This window comes from Ictalurus punctatus, unplaced genomic scaffold (genome assembly GCF_001660625.3).
Source record: "Ictalurus punctatus breed USDA103 unplaced genomic scaffold, Coco_2.0 Super-Scaffold_100056, whole genome shotgun sequence".
NCBI classification, from domain to species: domain Eukaryota; kingdom Metazoa; phylum Chordata; class Actinopteri; order Siluriformes; family Ictaluridae; genus Ictalurus; species Ictalurus punctatus.
Window position 1 is genome coordinate 1,717,591 of NW_026521088.1, and position 14,740 is coordinate 1,732,330.

Sequence of the window (14,740 nt, forward strand, 5' to 3'; positions counted from 1 at the left end):
TGAAACCGGTCGTTACATTTTTGAGTCAAACGGAGCAGGTAGTGATGAAGAAGCTGCCTCGAAAGATCATTTCTGTTCCTCGAAGAGTAAAAAAAAAAAAAAACATTAATTCCTAAATGCATGAAAAATAAACTATGTACATTTTATGTCTAATTACAGTGAACCCTACGGAGAGTGAAGCTCACAGAGGCGAAGTGTTCACGCTACAGCAAATTTCACCGGTTGACGCTAAACTCGCTCACTTAGAAGGTGCGTTTCTCTGTCCCGGGATATTCCTAGCACTGTGTGAAAGCTCCTGAGATGTCCAGCATGGAGACGTGTGTGTATGTTGATGTGTACACAGTACCAATGGTCAGGATGTACTGTTGTGTCCGAGTTTCTCGTTCTCCTGAAAAACACACGTGCGCGCGCACGCACACACATACACACACACACACACACACACACACACACACACACAATGGAATTGTAAAGCAAAACATTGGAATATATATCTTAATCACATCTCATAGTCCTTTTATAGAGTCTGAATCAGTTTGACTGATTCATTTCGAGTTTATTCAGAGTCGAATCACTTTCTAGTGAGAATCAAATACTCATCTCAGTCTAGTTCGTTTGGAAGTGTGCGACTCTCACTAGAAAATTATTCGACTCCGAATCGTCTCGAAACGAATCAAAACCGATTCAGACTGGACAAATGGACTAATAGAAGAGAAAGAGCAACAGGAAAGAGGACAGCCTTCCTGCTGAAAGCAAACCGGATCAGAATCTTACATTAGATTATTTTCTATATTTTTATTTTAAATCAGTTGTGTTGTTTTTCTTCTTTCTGCACTCGATTGAGGAAACACAGCAATGATAAATAAATAAATAAATTTATCTGTCCAGCTTCCTCCTCTTCGTCCCTCAGAATGACGTGTGGGTGACGGATTGACGGATTTAAAAAAAGATGTCTGGGCAAACTGTGACCTCCTAGAGTTAAAAGTGAGCATCCAAGGAAATTTAATGTGTTAACTGCACTACATTCTGCAGTCACAGCACCAGAAAAAATATGTCCATCTACTGTACATGTTAACACACAAAAAAAGCTTTTGAGTATTAGTTACCCTGTCTTACTGTACAAGGCACCTGCAAATAATAAAGCAAGTAAATAAAAGTTCATCTATCATTTCACTTCCACTAATCAGTCTTTTGACCAGTCTAAAAATAAAAAGACTAAAAAGAAACAGACTTAGCAAGAAGAACTGAAGATATGTGGATGATGATGTCTCAGTTCCACCGCAGCTTCAACAGCCCTGGATCTTCTCCTTTAAAGCTTGGAGAAGGGCACGTCTTTCGGACTCTTCTTTTCCAGGGCTGCCTGCGCTGACTTCATAAGATCCTGTGTCTGCAACATGTTCATGTTCCAAGTAGCCTGGAGACGCAGAGGAGATATCTCAGATTTCAACCGCTCTACTTTGTGTTTGTGGCCATACTGTGTGTGCATGGGTCTACCTTGAGGCTAAAAATGCTTTTCATGTCTTAAGCAGGTTCTTACCATGTAGTCTAGGCTCTCAGTCACACTGTGGTCTCAGGAGTAGAGGAGGTTGATTTTGGTTCCTTGGACAGCGACGCGACTCCGGCCTGCAATCTCACCTGCTATTTCCAGAGCTCCAGCAATCATGGACTATCAGGGAACACACGACTGCAGAGATGAAGAACAGAACACACACTTGCCTTCATTTATACTAAATAATAAAGCTACATGAAAAAAATACATGGTACAACCCAAAGTCACATTCTTCTGTTATCATTCCATATCTTCCATGTGTCAGTCCAGAATTTCACCTTTTTGTGATCACAGAAATTAACGCAAAATCAAGAAACTCCACAATATTCAGAGGAGCTTCCACTTTTTCAAAGTCACTGCAAATTTGGGCCAAAACATGTCATGACACGTCATCACCACAACAGGCCTTCAGCACAGGTTACTCTACTTCCTGAAAAAGTGCAGACCCGGATACAAGTTACGTTCACATTCATGGGACAATTCACATTCACAGTTCCATTGTAACTGAACTCGGACCACCTTCTACAGGTAGTCTCGGGTTCGGTACCGCAGTGCACTTCCCAGTCCACATTACGACGGTCACATTACCAACTTTTCATGCAAACTGCTCTGTGTTGGACTAAACATCCAGTGGGAAAGCCCACTAGAAGAGCTACACTGCAGAATTTTTCTGTCTAAAAATGAACAAATTTCAGGTTTTGTAGCTCTTCTTTGATAAATGACAAGATGGTAATATCATAAAATAGTTCATCATAAAACTTTGTATTAAAACCAGACATCTGATGCTCACAGTGGTTTATTTAATCTTCAACAAACTGCAAATGTAAATAATTGTTCAGAGTGTGCCCCCTTGTGGTCAACTCTTTCATAGGGGCTTGTACGAGTCAGAACAATCAGCCCATTCTTATCTTCTCATCACTTACTATCTCTATATATGATCATATGGACAAAAATAGCTTGTTTACAGATCTTGGTGTAAACATGTAAGCAAGCAATGTATGGCAAGTTAATGTTCCTCATACCTTCACCTGAAACCAGGCATCCTGTGTGCACAGACGAATATCACAGGCTGTGATTAGATCCACTCCTGCGAAAGAAGAAATCAGATCCACAAAAAAAAAAACTTAGTAATTCAGTCTCCTGCAGCTAAAAGCCCCAGTAAAAGATAACTCTCTGATGGTTAAAGCGTTGCAGGAAAAGTGACAGCAAACAATATGGATGGAACTTCCCAGAGTTGTGGTGAGTGTATGAGATGATGGTACTTAACACTCCCAACAGACCTGCTTCCACACAAACGCCATGCACTGCCACCACCACGGGCTTTGGGCACTGCAGACACATCAAACACAAAGTTCAGTTTATATACCACAATGTATTACTCTAATAGGTTATTGATTGTACAAATACTACATGCATGTAGAACCCCTACATGCTTTGTGTTTAATTTATGTAAGGAATAAACATACGGTTATAGGAAAACAGTCAACGATCCAATGAAGTGGAGTGACCGTTATCACCCTAAGGTAGAACTGCACATTCTGAAGTGTTTTATTCCCCTTACACCACAGCAAGTTGTCAACAAGCGCATTTCGTTATTAATTAAAGAAGATCATGTCATACACATTAATCTATTTTAAAGGCTGATCGACAGTGGATCTTACAGATGCCGATAACCAAGTCGGGTAGCACCTACTAATAACCGATTACTACTGAATGAAAATATAACACTCAGTGGAAAAATTAAGTTCACTTTATTACAAAAATAAACAGTACTGACCGTACCATGAAAATGTACTGCACTTTTTCTAATGATATATATATATATATATATATATATATATATATATATATAGCATCAGACTTCAGGTTCAAGTCCCTGTTTGGGTGTTGTAGTACCCTCCATATCTTCTGAGAGGACCAGTGAAACCATCTAAGGTGCCTCTTTCCAGCATGTTTTGTTCAGCAAGCAAAATGGGCAAACTAAGGGTAAACATTCAGCAGGTTGTCAAGTTACTAATGGTTACTAGCTGAGAGTGTTGCTACCTAAGCTTTGTTACCTTTTAGCATGAAGTTGACAAAGACATGGGTGGTCATCATAGAGATTGGAGTCCATATAACAGCATCCTTATTAGACTGCGCAGAAAATCATGGGTCTGTGTGAAAAAGAGCACATTGAATGACCCCGACATGATTTGAACCTTCTGATCTGGAATCAGACACACTTCCGTTGCGCCACGAGGTCCCAGCTCAAAGCCTATAGCGCACCATGGTGTAACGCATACTTGTTCATCTTTGTGGCGCTCAAGACGCATTGGAACTCGGAGACAGGTGGTGGGCTGTGACTGTTGCGACTAGTGTCTGACATCTGGGCAAGAGCTCTTTCAGAGGACAAGGCACGAGCCCTTTAAAGGGATAACCTGCCTGGTTTCCCTTCCCTGGACATTAAGGGAGATTTTCAAGATCAAATGGTAGATCTCACCGCAGTGCGTGAGAGTGAAGCGCGGACAACTTATACCTGAAGCGCAACTCAGGGACTCAACTGCCTATGCGATAGAACCATGGTTCAGCCTTCTTCTGGGTAACTTCACACATTTACCATTCGTACGAGGCCTTTGTGTCATTATACGTGTCAGACGATGGGCAATCAGTGGCAAAGGTGGCGTAAACCTGCTTTTTGCGAGGCATACAGAGCCAAGATTACACGTCAGTTTGTGGTGTGGAATTAACGTGTTTGTTAGAAATTTTGGTCTCCTTGTGCAGAAAAGCCAAGTTTAATTAAAAATGCTGATGCTATTCTACTTGTTCTCATACCATGACACGAAGGCATTCCTTGAACCAAGACAAGCCTCCAGAGTGAGCCTTACGAATAAGAGTTATGCTGGTAACGATTTCCAAGCGACATGCTGGTCAAAAGTGTGCTAGTTGTAAACAAAAATACGAACAAGGTCGTTAAACAGAAAGCACTGGGGTTAAGTTGATCTCAACTTAGAAACTGGCCAACATAATAGATGGGACCAAAGTTCAACATTCTCTTGGTTAACGTCACCATTTTACAGGTTTCACAAGAACCTTGTCTCTTTGTATGTCTCAGACTGCAGGCAGTCAGTGGGTAAAGAAGTATGAAGGACAGAGCTGTGGTTGAACCCTGTTGGTTTGTATCCTTGAATAGTGGTGCTGATCTGTGTTAATAGTTTGTAGAAAGCCATGAGAACCAGCTGGGATGGGCCCTTTCCAAGCCAAGGGCTGAGCACCATTTATGTCTGTGAGAACCGTTGAACTAGAGCGTCCACAGGCCTGACCTACAAGCTCGAGGGTAAAGTGCTCTTTCTCCCCTCGAGCCCAGATAGCTCAGTCGGTAGAGCGTCAGACTTTTAATCTGAGGGTCCAGGGTTCAAGTCCCTGTTTGGGTGTTGTAGTACTCTCCGGATCCTCTGAAAGGTCCAGTGAAACCATCTAAGGTGCCTCTTTCCAGCATGTTTTGTTCAGCAAGCAAAATGGGCAAACTAAGGGTAAACATTCAGCAGGTAGTCAAGTTACTAATGGTTACTAGGTGAGAGTGTTGCTACCTAAGCTTTGTTACCTTTTAGCATGAAGTTGACAAAGACATGGGTGGTCATCATAGAGATTGGAGTCCATATAAGAGCATCCTTATTAGACTGCGCAGAAAATCATGGGTCTGTGTGAAAAAGAGCACATTGAATGACCCCGACATGATTTGAACCTTCTGATCTGCAGTCAGACGCACTACCGTTGCGCCATGAGGTCCCAGCTCGAAGCCTATAGCGCATCTTGGTGCAAGGCATACTTGTTCATCGGCGTGGCGATCAAGACGCATTGGAACTCGGAGACAGGTGGTGGGCTGTGACTGTTGCGACTAGTGTCTGACATCTGGGCAAGAGCTCTTTCAGAGGACAAGGCACGAGCCCTTTAAAGGCATAACCTGGCTGGTTTCCCTTCCCTGGACATTAAGGGAGATTTTCAAGATCAAATGGAAGATCTCACCCCAGTGCGTGAGAGTGAAGCGTGGACAACTTATACCTGAAGCGCAACTCAGGGACTCAACTGCCTATGCGATAGAACCATGGTTCAGCCTTCTTCTGGGTAACTTCACACATTTACCATTTGTACGAGGCCTTTGTGTCATTATACGTGTCAGACGATGGGCAATCAGTGGCAAAGGTGGCATAAACCTGCTTTTGGCGAGGCATACAGAGCCAAGATTACACGTCAGTTTGTGGTGTGGAATTAACGTGTTTGTTAGAAATTTTGGTCTCCTTGTGCAGAAAAGCCAAGTTTAATTAAAAATGCTGATGCTATTCTACTTGTTCTCATACCATGACACGAAGGCATTCCTTGAACCAAGACAAGCCTCCAGAGTGAGCCTTACGAATAAGAGTTATGCTGGTAACGATTTCTAACCCTAACCCTAAACATTCAGCAGGTAGTCAAGTTACTAATGGTTACTAGGTGAGAGTGTTGCTACCTAAGCTTTGTTACCTTTTAGCATGAAGTTGACAAAGACATGGGTGGTCATCATAGAGATTGGAGTCCATATAAGAGCATCCTTATTAGACTGCGCAGAAAATCATGGGTCTGTGTGAAAAAGAGCACATTGAATGACCCCGACATGATTTGAACCTTCTGATCTGCAGTCAGACGCACTACCGTTGCGCCACGAGGTCCCAGCTCGAAGCCTATAGCGCATCATGGTGCAAGGCATACTTGTTCATCGGCGTGGCGATCAAGACGCATTGGAACTCGGAGACAGGTGGTGGGCTGTGACTGTTGCGACTAGTGTCTGACATCTGGGCAAGAGCTCTTTCAGAGGACAAGGCACGAGCCCTTTAAAGGCATAACCTGGCTGGTTTCCCTTCCCTGGACATTAAGGGAGATTTTCAAGATCAAATGGTAGATCTCACCCCAGTGCGTGAGAGTGAAGCGTGGACAACTTATACCTGAAGCGCAACTCAGGGACTCAACTGCCTATGCGATAGAACCATGGTTCAGCCTTCTTCTGGGTAACTTCACACATTTACCATTTGTACGACGCCTTTGTGTCATTATACGTGTCAGACGATGGGCAATCAGTGGCAAAGGTGGCGTAAACCTGCTTTTTGCGAGGCATACAGAGCCAAGATTACACGTCAGTTTGTGGTGTGGAATTAACGTGTTTGTTAGAAATTTTGGTCTCCTTGTGCAGAAAAGCCAAGTTTAATTAAAAATGCTGATGCTATTCTACTTGTTCTCATACCATGACATGAAGGCATTCCTTGAACCAAGACAAGCCTCCAGAGTGAGCCTTACGAATAAGAGTTATGCTGGTAACGATTTCCAAGCGACATGCTGGTCAAAAGTGTGCTAGTTGTAAACAAAAATACGAACAAGGTCGTTAAACAGAAAGCACTGGGGTTAAGTTGATCTCAACTTAGAAACTGGCCAACATAATAGATGGGACCAAAGTTCAACATTCTCTTGGTTAACGTCACCATTTTACAGGTTTCACAAGAACCTTGTCTCTTTGTATGTCTCAGACTGCAGGCAGTCAGTGGGTAAAGAAGTATGAAGGACAGAGCCGTGGTTGAACCCTGTTGGTTTGTATCCTTGAATAGTGGTGCTGAGCTGTGTTAATAGTTTGTAGAAAGCCATGAGAACCAGCTGGGATGGGCCCTTTCCAAGCCAAGGGCTGAGCACCATTTATGTCTGTGAGAACCGTTGAACTAGAGCGTCCACAGGCCTGACCTACAAGCTCGAGGGTAAAGTGCTCTTTCTCCCCTCGAGCCCAGATAGCTCAGTCGGTAGAGCGTCAGACTTTTAATCTGAGGGTCCAGGGTTCAAGTCCCTGTTTGGGTGTTGTAGTACCCTCCATATCTTCTGAGAGGACCAGTGAAACCATCTAAGGTGCCTCTTTCCAGCATGTTTTGTTCAGCAAGCAAAATGGGCAAACTAAGGGTAAACATTCAGCAGATTGTCAAGTTACTAATGGTTACCAGGCGAGAGTGTTGCTACCTAAGCTTTGTTACCTTTTAGCATGAAGTTGACAAAGACATGGGTGGTCATCATAGAGATTGGAGTCCATATAACAGCATCCTTATTAGACTGCGCAGAAAATCATGGGTCTGTGTGAAAAAGAGCACATTGAATGACCCCGACATGATTTGAATCTTCTGATCTGGAGTCAGACGCACTTCCGTTGCGCCACGAGGTCCCAGCTCGAAGCCTATAGCGCATCATGGTGCAAGGCATACTTGTTCATCGGCGTGGCGATCAAGACGCATTGGAACTCGGAGACAGCTGGTGGGCTGTGACTGTTGCGACTAGTGTCTGACATCTGGGCAAGAGCTCTTTCAGAGGACAAGGCACGAGCCCTTTAAAGGGATAACCTGACTGGTTTCCCTTCCCTGGACATTAAGGAAGATTTTCAAGATCAAATGGTAGATCTCACCCCAGTGCGTGAGAGTGAAGCGCGGACAACTTATACCTGAAGCGCAACTCAGGGACTCAACTGCCTATGCGATAGAACCATGGTTCAGCCTTCTTCTGGGTAACTTCACACATTTACCATTCGTACGAGGCCTTTGTGTCATTATACGTGTCAGACGATGGGCAATCAGTGGCAAAGGTGGCGTAAACCTGCTTTTGGCGAGGCATACAGAGCCAAGATTACACGTCAGTTTGTGGTGTGGAATTAACGTGTTTGTTACCCAGTTACCCTGGGTAACTGGGTAACTGGCTGTGACTGTTGCGACTAGTGTCTGACATCTGGGCAAGAGCTCTTTCAGAGGACAAGGCACGAGCCCTTTAAAGGCATAACCTGGCTCAGCCATAACCATGGTTCAGCCTTCTTCTGGGTAACTTCACACATTTACCATTTGTACGAGGCCTTTGTGTCATTATACGTGTCAGACGATGGGCAATCAGTGGCAAAGGTGGCGTAAACCTGCTTTTTGCGAGGCATACAGAGCCAAGATTACACGTCAGTTTGTGGTGTGGAATTAACGTGTTTGTTAGAAATTTTGGTCTCCTTGTGCAGAAAAGCCAAGTTTAATTAAAAATGCTGATGCTATTCTACTTGTTCTCATACCATGACACGAAGGCATTCCTTGAACCAAGACAAGCCTCCAGAGTGAGCCTTACGAATAAGAGTTATGCTGGTAACGATTTCCAAGCGACATGCTGGTCAAAAGTGTGCTAGTTGTAAACAAAAATACGAACAAGGTCGTTAAACAGAAAGCACTGGGGTTAAGTTGATCTCAACTTAGAAACTGGCCAACATAATAGAGGGGACCAAAGTTCAACATTCTCTTGGTTAACGTCACCATTTTACAGGTTTCACAAGAACCTTGTCTCTTTGTATGTCTCAGACTGCAGGCAGTCAGTGGGTAAAGAAGTATGAAGGACAGAGCCGTGGTTGAACCCTGTTGGTTTGTATCCTTGAATAGTGGTGCTGAGCTGTGTTAATAGTTTGTAGAAAGCCATGAGAACCAGCTGGGATGGGCCCTTTCCAAGCCAAGGGCTGAGCACCATTTATGTCTGTGAGAACCGTTGAACTAGAGCGTCCACAGGCCTGACCTACAAGCTCGAGGGTAAAGTGCGCTCTCACTCCTCGAGCCCAGATAGCTCAGTCGGTAGAGCGTCAGACTTTTAATCTGAGGGTCCAGGGTTCAAGTCCCTGTTCGGGTGTTGTAGTACCCTCCATATCTTTTGAGAGGACCAGTGAAACCATCTAAGGTGCCTCTTTCCAGCATGTTTTGTTCAGCAAGCAAAATGGGCAAACTAAGGGTAAACATTCAGCAGATTGTCAAGTTACTAATGGTTACCAGGTGAGAGTGTTGCTACCTAAGCTTTGTTACCTTTTAGCATGAAGTTGACAAAGACATGGGTGGTCATCATAGAGATTGGAGTCCATCTAACAGCATCCTTATTAGACTGCGCAGAAAATCATGGGTCTGTGTGAAAAAGAGCACATTGAATGACCCCGACGTGATTTGAACACGTAACCTTCCGATCTGGAGTCAGACGCGCTACCATTGCGCCACAAGGTCCAAGCGCAAAAACTATAGCGCACCATGGTGCAACGCATAATTGTTCATCTTTGTGGCGCTCAAGACGCATTGGATCTCGGAGACAGGTGGTGGGCTGTGACTGTTGCGACTAGTGTCTGACATCTGGGCAAGAGCTCTTTCAGAGGACAAGGCACGAGCCCTTTAAAGGGATCACCTGCCTGGTTTCCCTTCCCTGGACTTTAAGGGAGATTTTCAAGATCAAATGGTAGATCTCACCCCAGTGCGTGAGAGTGAAGCGTGGACAACTTATACCTGAAGTGCAACTCAGGGACTCAACTGCCTATGCGATAGAACCATGGTTCAACCTTCTTCTGGGTAACTTCACACATTTACCATTTGTACGAGGCCTTTGTGTCATTATACGTGTCAGACGATGGGCAATCAGTGGCAAAGGTGGCGTAAACCTGCTTTTTGCGAGGCATACAGAGCCAAGATTACACGTCAGTTTGTGGTGTGGAATTAACGTGTTTGTTAGAAATTTTGGTCTCCTTGTGCAGAAAAGCCAAGTTTAATTAAAAATGCTAATGCTATTCTACTTGTTCTCATACCATGACACGAAGGCATTCCTTGAACCAAGACAAGCCTCCAGAGTGAGCCTTACGAATAAGAGTTATGCTGGTAACGATTTCTAACCCTAACCCTAACCCTAAACATTCAGCAGGTAGTCAAGTTACTAATGGTTACTAGGTGAGAGTGTTGCTACCTAAGCTTTGTTACCTTTTAGCATGAAGTTGACAAAGACATGGGTGGTCATCATAGAGATTGGAGTCCATATAACAGCATCCTTATTAGACTGCGAATAAAATCATGGGTCTGTGTGAAAAAGAGCACATTGAATGACCCCGACATGATTTGAACCTTCTGATCTGCAGTCAGACGCACTACCGTTGCGCCATGAGGTCCCAGCTTGAAGCCTATAGCGCATCTTGGTGCAAGGCATACTTGTTCATCGGCGTGGCGATCAAGACGCATTGGAACTCGGAGACAGGTGGTGGGCTGTGACTGTTGCGACTAGTGTCTGACATCTGGGCAAGAGCTCTTTCAGAGGACAAGGCACGAGCCCTTTAAAGGCATAACCTGGCTGGTTTCCCTTCCCTGGACATTAAGGGAGATTTTCAAGATCAAATGGAAGATCTCACCCCAGTGCGTGAGAGTGAAGCGTGGACAACTTATACCTGAAGCGCAACTCAGGGACTCAACTGCCTATGCGATAGAACCATGGTTCAGCCTTCTTCTGGGTAACTTCACACATTTACCATTTGTACGAGGCCTTTGTGTCATTATACGTGTCAGACGATGGGCAATCAGTGGCAAAGGTGGCGTGAACCTGCTTTTTGCGAGGCATACAGAGCCAAGATTACACGTCAGTCTGTGGTGTGGAATTAACGTGTTTGTTAGAAATTTTGGTCTCCTTGTGCAGAAAAGCCAAGTTTAATTAAAAATGCTGATGCTATTCTACTTGTTCTCATACCATGACACGAAGGCATTCCTTGAACCAAGACAAGCCTCCAGAGTGAGCCTTACGAACAAGAGTTATGCTGGTAACGATTTCCAAGCGACATGCTGGTCAAAAGTGTGCTAGTTGTAAACAAAAATACGAACAAGGTCGTTAAACAGAAAGCACTGGGGTTAAGTTGATCTCAACTTAGAAACTGGCCAACATAATAGATAGGACCAAAGTTCAACATTCTCTTGGATAACGTCACCATTTTACAGGTTTCACAAGAACCTTGTCTCTTTGTATGTCTCAGACTGCAGGCAGTCAGTGGGTAAAGAAGTATGAAGGACAGAGCCGTGGTTGAACCCTGTTGGTTTGTATCCTTGAATAGTGGTGCTGAGCTGTGTTAACAGTTTGTAGAAAGCCATGAGAACCAGATGGGATGCGCCCTTTCCAAGCCAAGGGCTGAGCACCATTTATGTCTGTGAGAACCGTTGAACTAGAGCGTCCACAGGCCTGACCTACAAGCTCGAGGGTAAAGTGCGCTCTCTCCCCTCGAGCCCAGATAGCTCAGTCGGTAGAGCGTCAGACTTTTAATCTGAGGGTCCAGGGTTCAAGTCCCTGTTTGGGTGTTGTAGCACACTCCAGATCCTCTGAGAGGTCCAGTGAAACCATCTAAGGTGCCTCTTTCCAGCATGTTTTGTTCAGCAAGCAAAATGGGCAAACTAAGGGTAAACATTCAGCAGGTAGTCAAGTTACTAATGGTTACTAGGTGAGAGTGTTGCTACCTAAGCTTTGTTACCTTTTAGCATGAAGTTGACAAAGACATGGGTGGTCATCATAGAGATTGGAGTCCATATAACAGCATCCTTATTAGACTGCGAAGAAAATCATGGGTCTGTGTGAAAAAGAGCACATTGAATGACCCCGACATGATTTGAACCTTCTGATCTGCAGTCAGACGCACTACCGTTGCGCCATGAGGTCCCAGCTCGAAGCCTATAGCGCATCTTGGTGCAAGGCATACTTGTTCATCGGCGTGGCGATCAAGACGCATTGGAACTCGGAGACAGGTGGTAGGCTGTGACTGTTGCGACTAGTGTCTGACATCTGGGCAAGAGCTCTTACAGAGGACAAGGCACGAGACCTTTAAAGGCATAACCTGGCTGGTTTCCCTTCCCTGGACATTAAGGGAGATTTTCAAGATCAAATGGAAGATCTCACCCCAGTGCGTGAGAGTGAAGCGTGGACAACTTATACCTGAAGCGCAACTCAGGGACTCAACTGCCTATACGATAGAACCATGGTTCAGCCTTCTTCTGGGTAACTTCACACATTTACCATTTGTACGAGGCCTTTGTGTCATTATACGTGTCAGACGATGGGCAATCAGTGGCAAAGGTGGCGTAAACCTGCTTTTTGCGAGGCATACAGAGCCAAGATTACACGTCAGTTTGTGGTGTGGAATTAACGTGTTTGTTAGAAATTTTGGTCTCCTTGTGCAGAAAAGCCAAGTTTAATTAAAAATGCTGATGCTATTCTACTTGTTCTCATACCATGACACGAAGGCATTCCTTGAACCAAGACAAGCCTCCAGAGTGAGCCTTACGAATAAGAGTTATGCTGGTAACGATTTCTAACCCTAACCCTAACCCTAAACATTCAGCAGGTAGTCAAGTTACTAATGGTTACTAGGTGAGAGTGTTGCTACCTAAGCTTTGTTACCTTTTAGCATGAAGTTGACAAAGACATGGGTGGTCATCATAGAGATTGGAGTCCATATAACAGCATCCTTATTAGACTGCGAATAAAATCATGGGTCTGTGTGAAAAAGAGCACATTGAATGACCCCGACATGATTTGAACTTTCTGATCTGCAGTCAGACGCACTACCGTTGCGCCATGAGGTCCCAGCTTGAAGCCTATAGCGCATCTTGGTGCAAGGCATACTTGTTCATCGGCGTGGCGATCAAGACGCATTGGAACTCGGAGACAGGTGGTGGGCTGTGACTGTTGCGACTAGTGTCTGACATCTGGGCAAGAGCTCTTTCAGAGGACAAGGCACGAGCCCTTTAAAGGCATAACCTGGCTGGTTTCCCTTCCCTGGACATTAAGGGAGATTTTCAAGATCAAATGGAAGATCTCACCCCAGTGCGTGAGAGTGAAGCGTGGACAACTTATACCTGAAGCGCAACTCAGGGACTCAACTGCCTATGCGATAGAACCATGGTTCAGCCTTCTTCTGGGTAACTTCACACATTTACCATTTGTACGAGGCCTTTGTGTCATTATACGTGTCAGACGATGGGCAATCAGTGGCAAAGGTGGCGTGAACCTGCTTTTTGCGAGGCATACAGAGCCAAGATTACACGTCAGTCTGTGGTGTGGAATTAACGTGTTTGTTAGAAATTTTGGTCTCCTTGTGCAGAAAAGCCAAGTTTAATTAAAAATGCTGATGCTATTCTACTTGTTCTCATACCATGACACGAAGGCATTCCTTGAACCAAGACAAGCCTCCAGAGTGAGCCTTACGAACAAGAGTTATGCTGGTAACGATTTCCAAGCGACATGCTGGTCAAAAGTGTGCTAGTTGTAAACAAAAATACGAACAAGGTCGTTAAACAGAAAGCACTGGGGTTAAGTTGATCTCAACTTAGAAACTGGCCAACATAATAGATAGGACCAAAGTTCAACATTCTCTTGGATAACGTCACCATTTTACAGGTTTCACAAGAACCTTGTCTCTTTGTATGTCTCAGACTGCAGGCAGTCAGTGGGTAAAGAAGTATGAAGGACAGAGCCGTGGTTGAACCCTGTTGGTTTGTATCCTTGAATAGTGGTGCTGAGCTGTGTTAACAGTTTGTAGAAAGCCATGAGAACCAGATGGGATGCGCCCTTTCCAAGCCAAGGGCTGAGCACCATTTATGTCTGTGAGAACCGTTGAACTAGAGCGTCCACAGGCCTGACCTACAAGCTCGAGGGTAAAGTGCGCTCTCTCTCTCTCCTCAAGCCCAGGTAGCTCAGTCGGTAGAGCATCAGACTTTTAATCTGAGGGTCCAGGGTTCACACAGTCAAACAGTCCCTGTTTGGGTGTTGTAGTACCCTCCAGATCCTCTGAGAGGTCCAGTGAAACCATCTAAGGTGCCTCTTTCCAGCATGTTTTGTTCAGCAAGCAAAATGGGCAAACTAAGGGTAAACATTCAGCAGGTTGTCAAGTTACTAATGGTTACTAGGTGAGAGTGTTGCTACCTAAGCTTTGTTACCTTTTAGCATGAAGTTGACAAAGACATGGGTGGTCATCATAGAGATTGGAGTCCATATAACAGCATCCTTATTAGACTGCGCAGAAAATCATGGGTCTGTGTGAAAAAGAGCACATTGAATGACCCCGACGTGATTTGAACCTCCTGATCTGGAGTCAGACGCACTTCCGTTGCGCCACGAGGTCCCAGCTCGAAGCCTACAGCGCATCATGGTGCAAGGCATACTTGTCCATCGGCGTGGCGATCAAGACGCATTGGAACTCGGAGACAGCTGGTGGGCTGTGACTGTTGCGACTAGTGTCTGACATCTGGGCAAGAGCTCTTTCAGAGGACAAGGCACGAGCCCTTTAAAGGGATAACCTGCCTGGTTTCCCTTCCCTGGACATTAAGGGAGATTTTCAAGATCAAATGGTAGATCTCACCCCAG

General features: G+C 44.7%; 1 long non-coding RNA gene and 4 other non-coding genes across 6 annotated transcripts in view; 3 read left to right on the forward strand and 2 right to left on the reverse strand.

Annotated features, from left to right (window-relative positions):
* The window catches only part of LOC128630413 (uncharacterized), a 3,662-nt gene extending 309 nt beyond the window's left edge, over positions 1–3,353 (reverse strand). Inside the window, exons 1-3 of one of the 2 annotated variants that reach the window (XR_008394675.1) lie at positions 2,830–3,353; positions 1,538–2,636; positions 1–1,414 (exon numbers count right to left, since the gene is read on the reverse strand). The exon at positions 1–1,414 is cut by the window's left edge and continues 309 nt beyond it. This is a non-coding gene — a long non-coding RNA (uncharacterized LOC128630413). Of the gene's footprint in view, positions 1,415–1,537 lie in introns of both variants that reach the window. The other variant, XR_008394674.1, reaches the window with a different exon arrangement.
* Positions 3,354–4,886: 1,533 nt separating this feature from the next.
* trnak-uuu (transfer RNA lysine (anticodon UUU)) lies at positions 4,887–4,959 on the forward strand. The gene has a single exon. It is a non-coding gene; the product is annotated as a tRNA-Lys (tRNA).
* A 2,367-nt stretch (positions 4,960–7,326) lies between these two features.
* On the forward strand, positions 7,327–7,399 carry trnak-uuu (transfer RNA lysine (anticodon UUU)). The gene has a single exon. It is a non-coding gene; the product is annotated as a tRNA-Lys (tRNA).
* Positions 7,400–9,519: 2,120 nt separating this feature from the next.
* On the reverse strand, positions 9,520–9,591 carry trnaw-cca (transfer RNA tryptophan (anticodon CCA)). The gene has a single exon. It is a non-coding gene; the product is annotated as a tRNA-Trp (tRNA).
* Positions 9,592–11,609: 2,018 nt separating this feature from the next.
* On the forward strand, positions 11,610–11,682 carry trnak-uuu (transfer RNA lysine (anticodon UUU)). Its single transcript has one exon. It is a non-coding gene; the product is annotated as a tRNA-Lys (tRNA).
* The last annotated feature ends 3,058 nt before the right edge of the window (positions 11,683–14,740 follow it).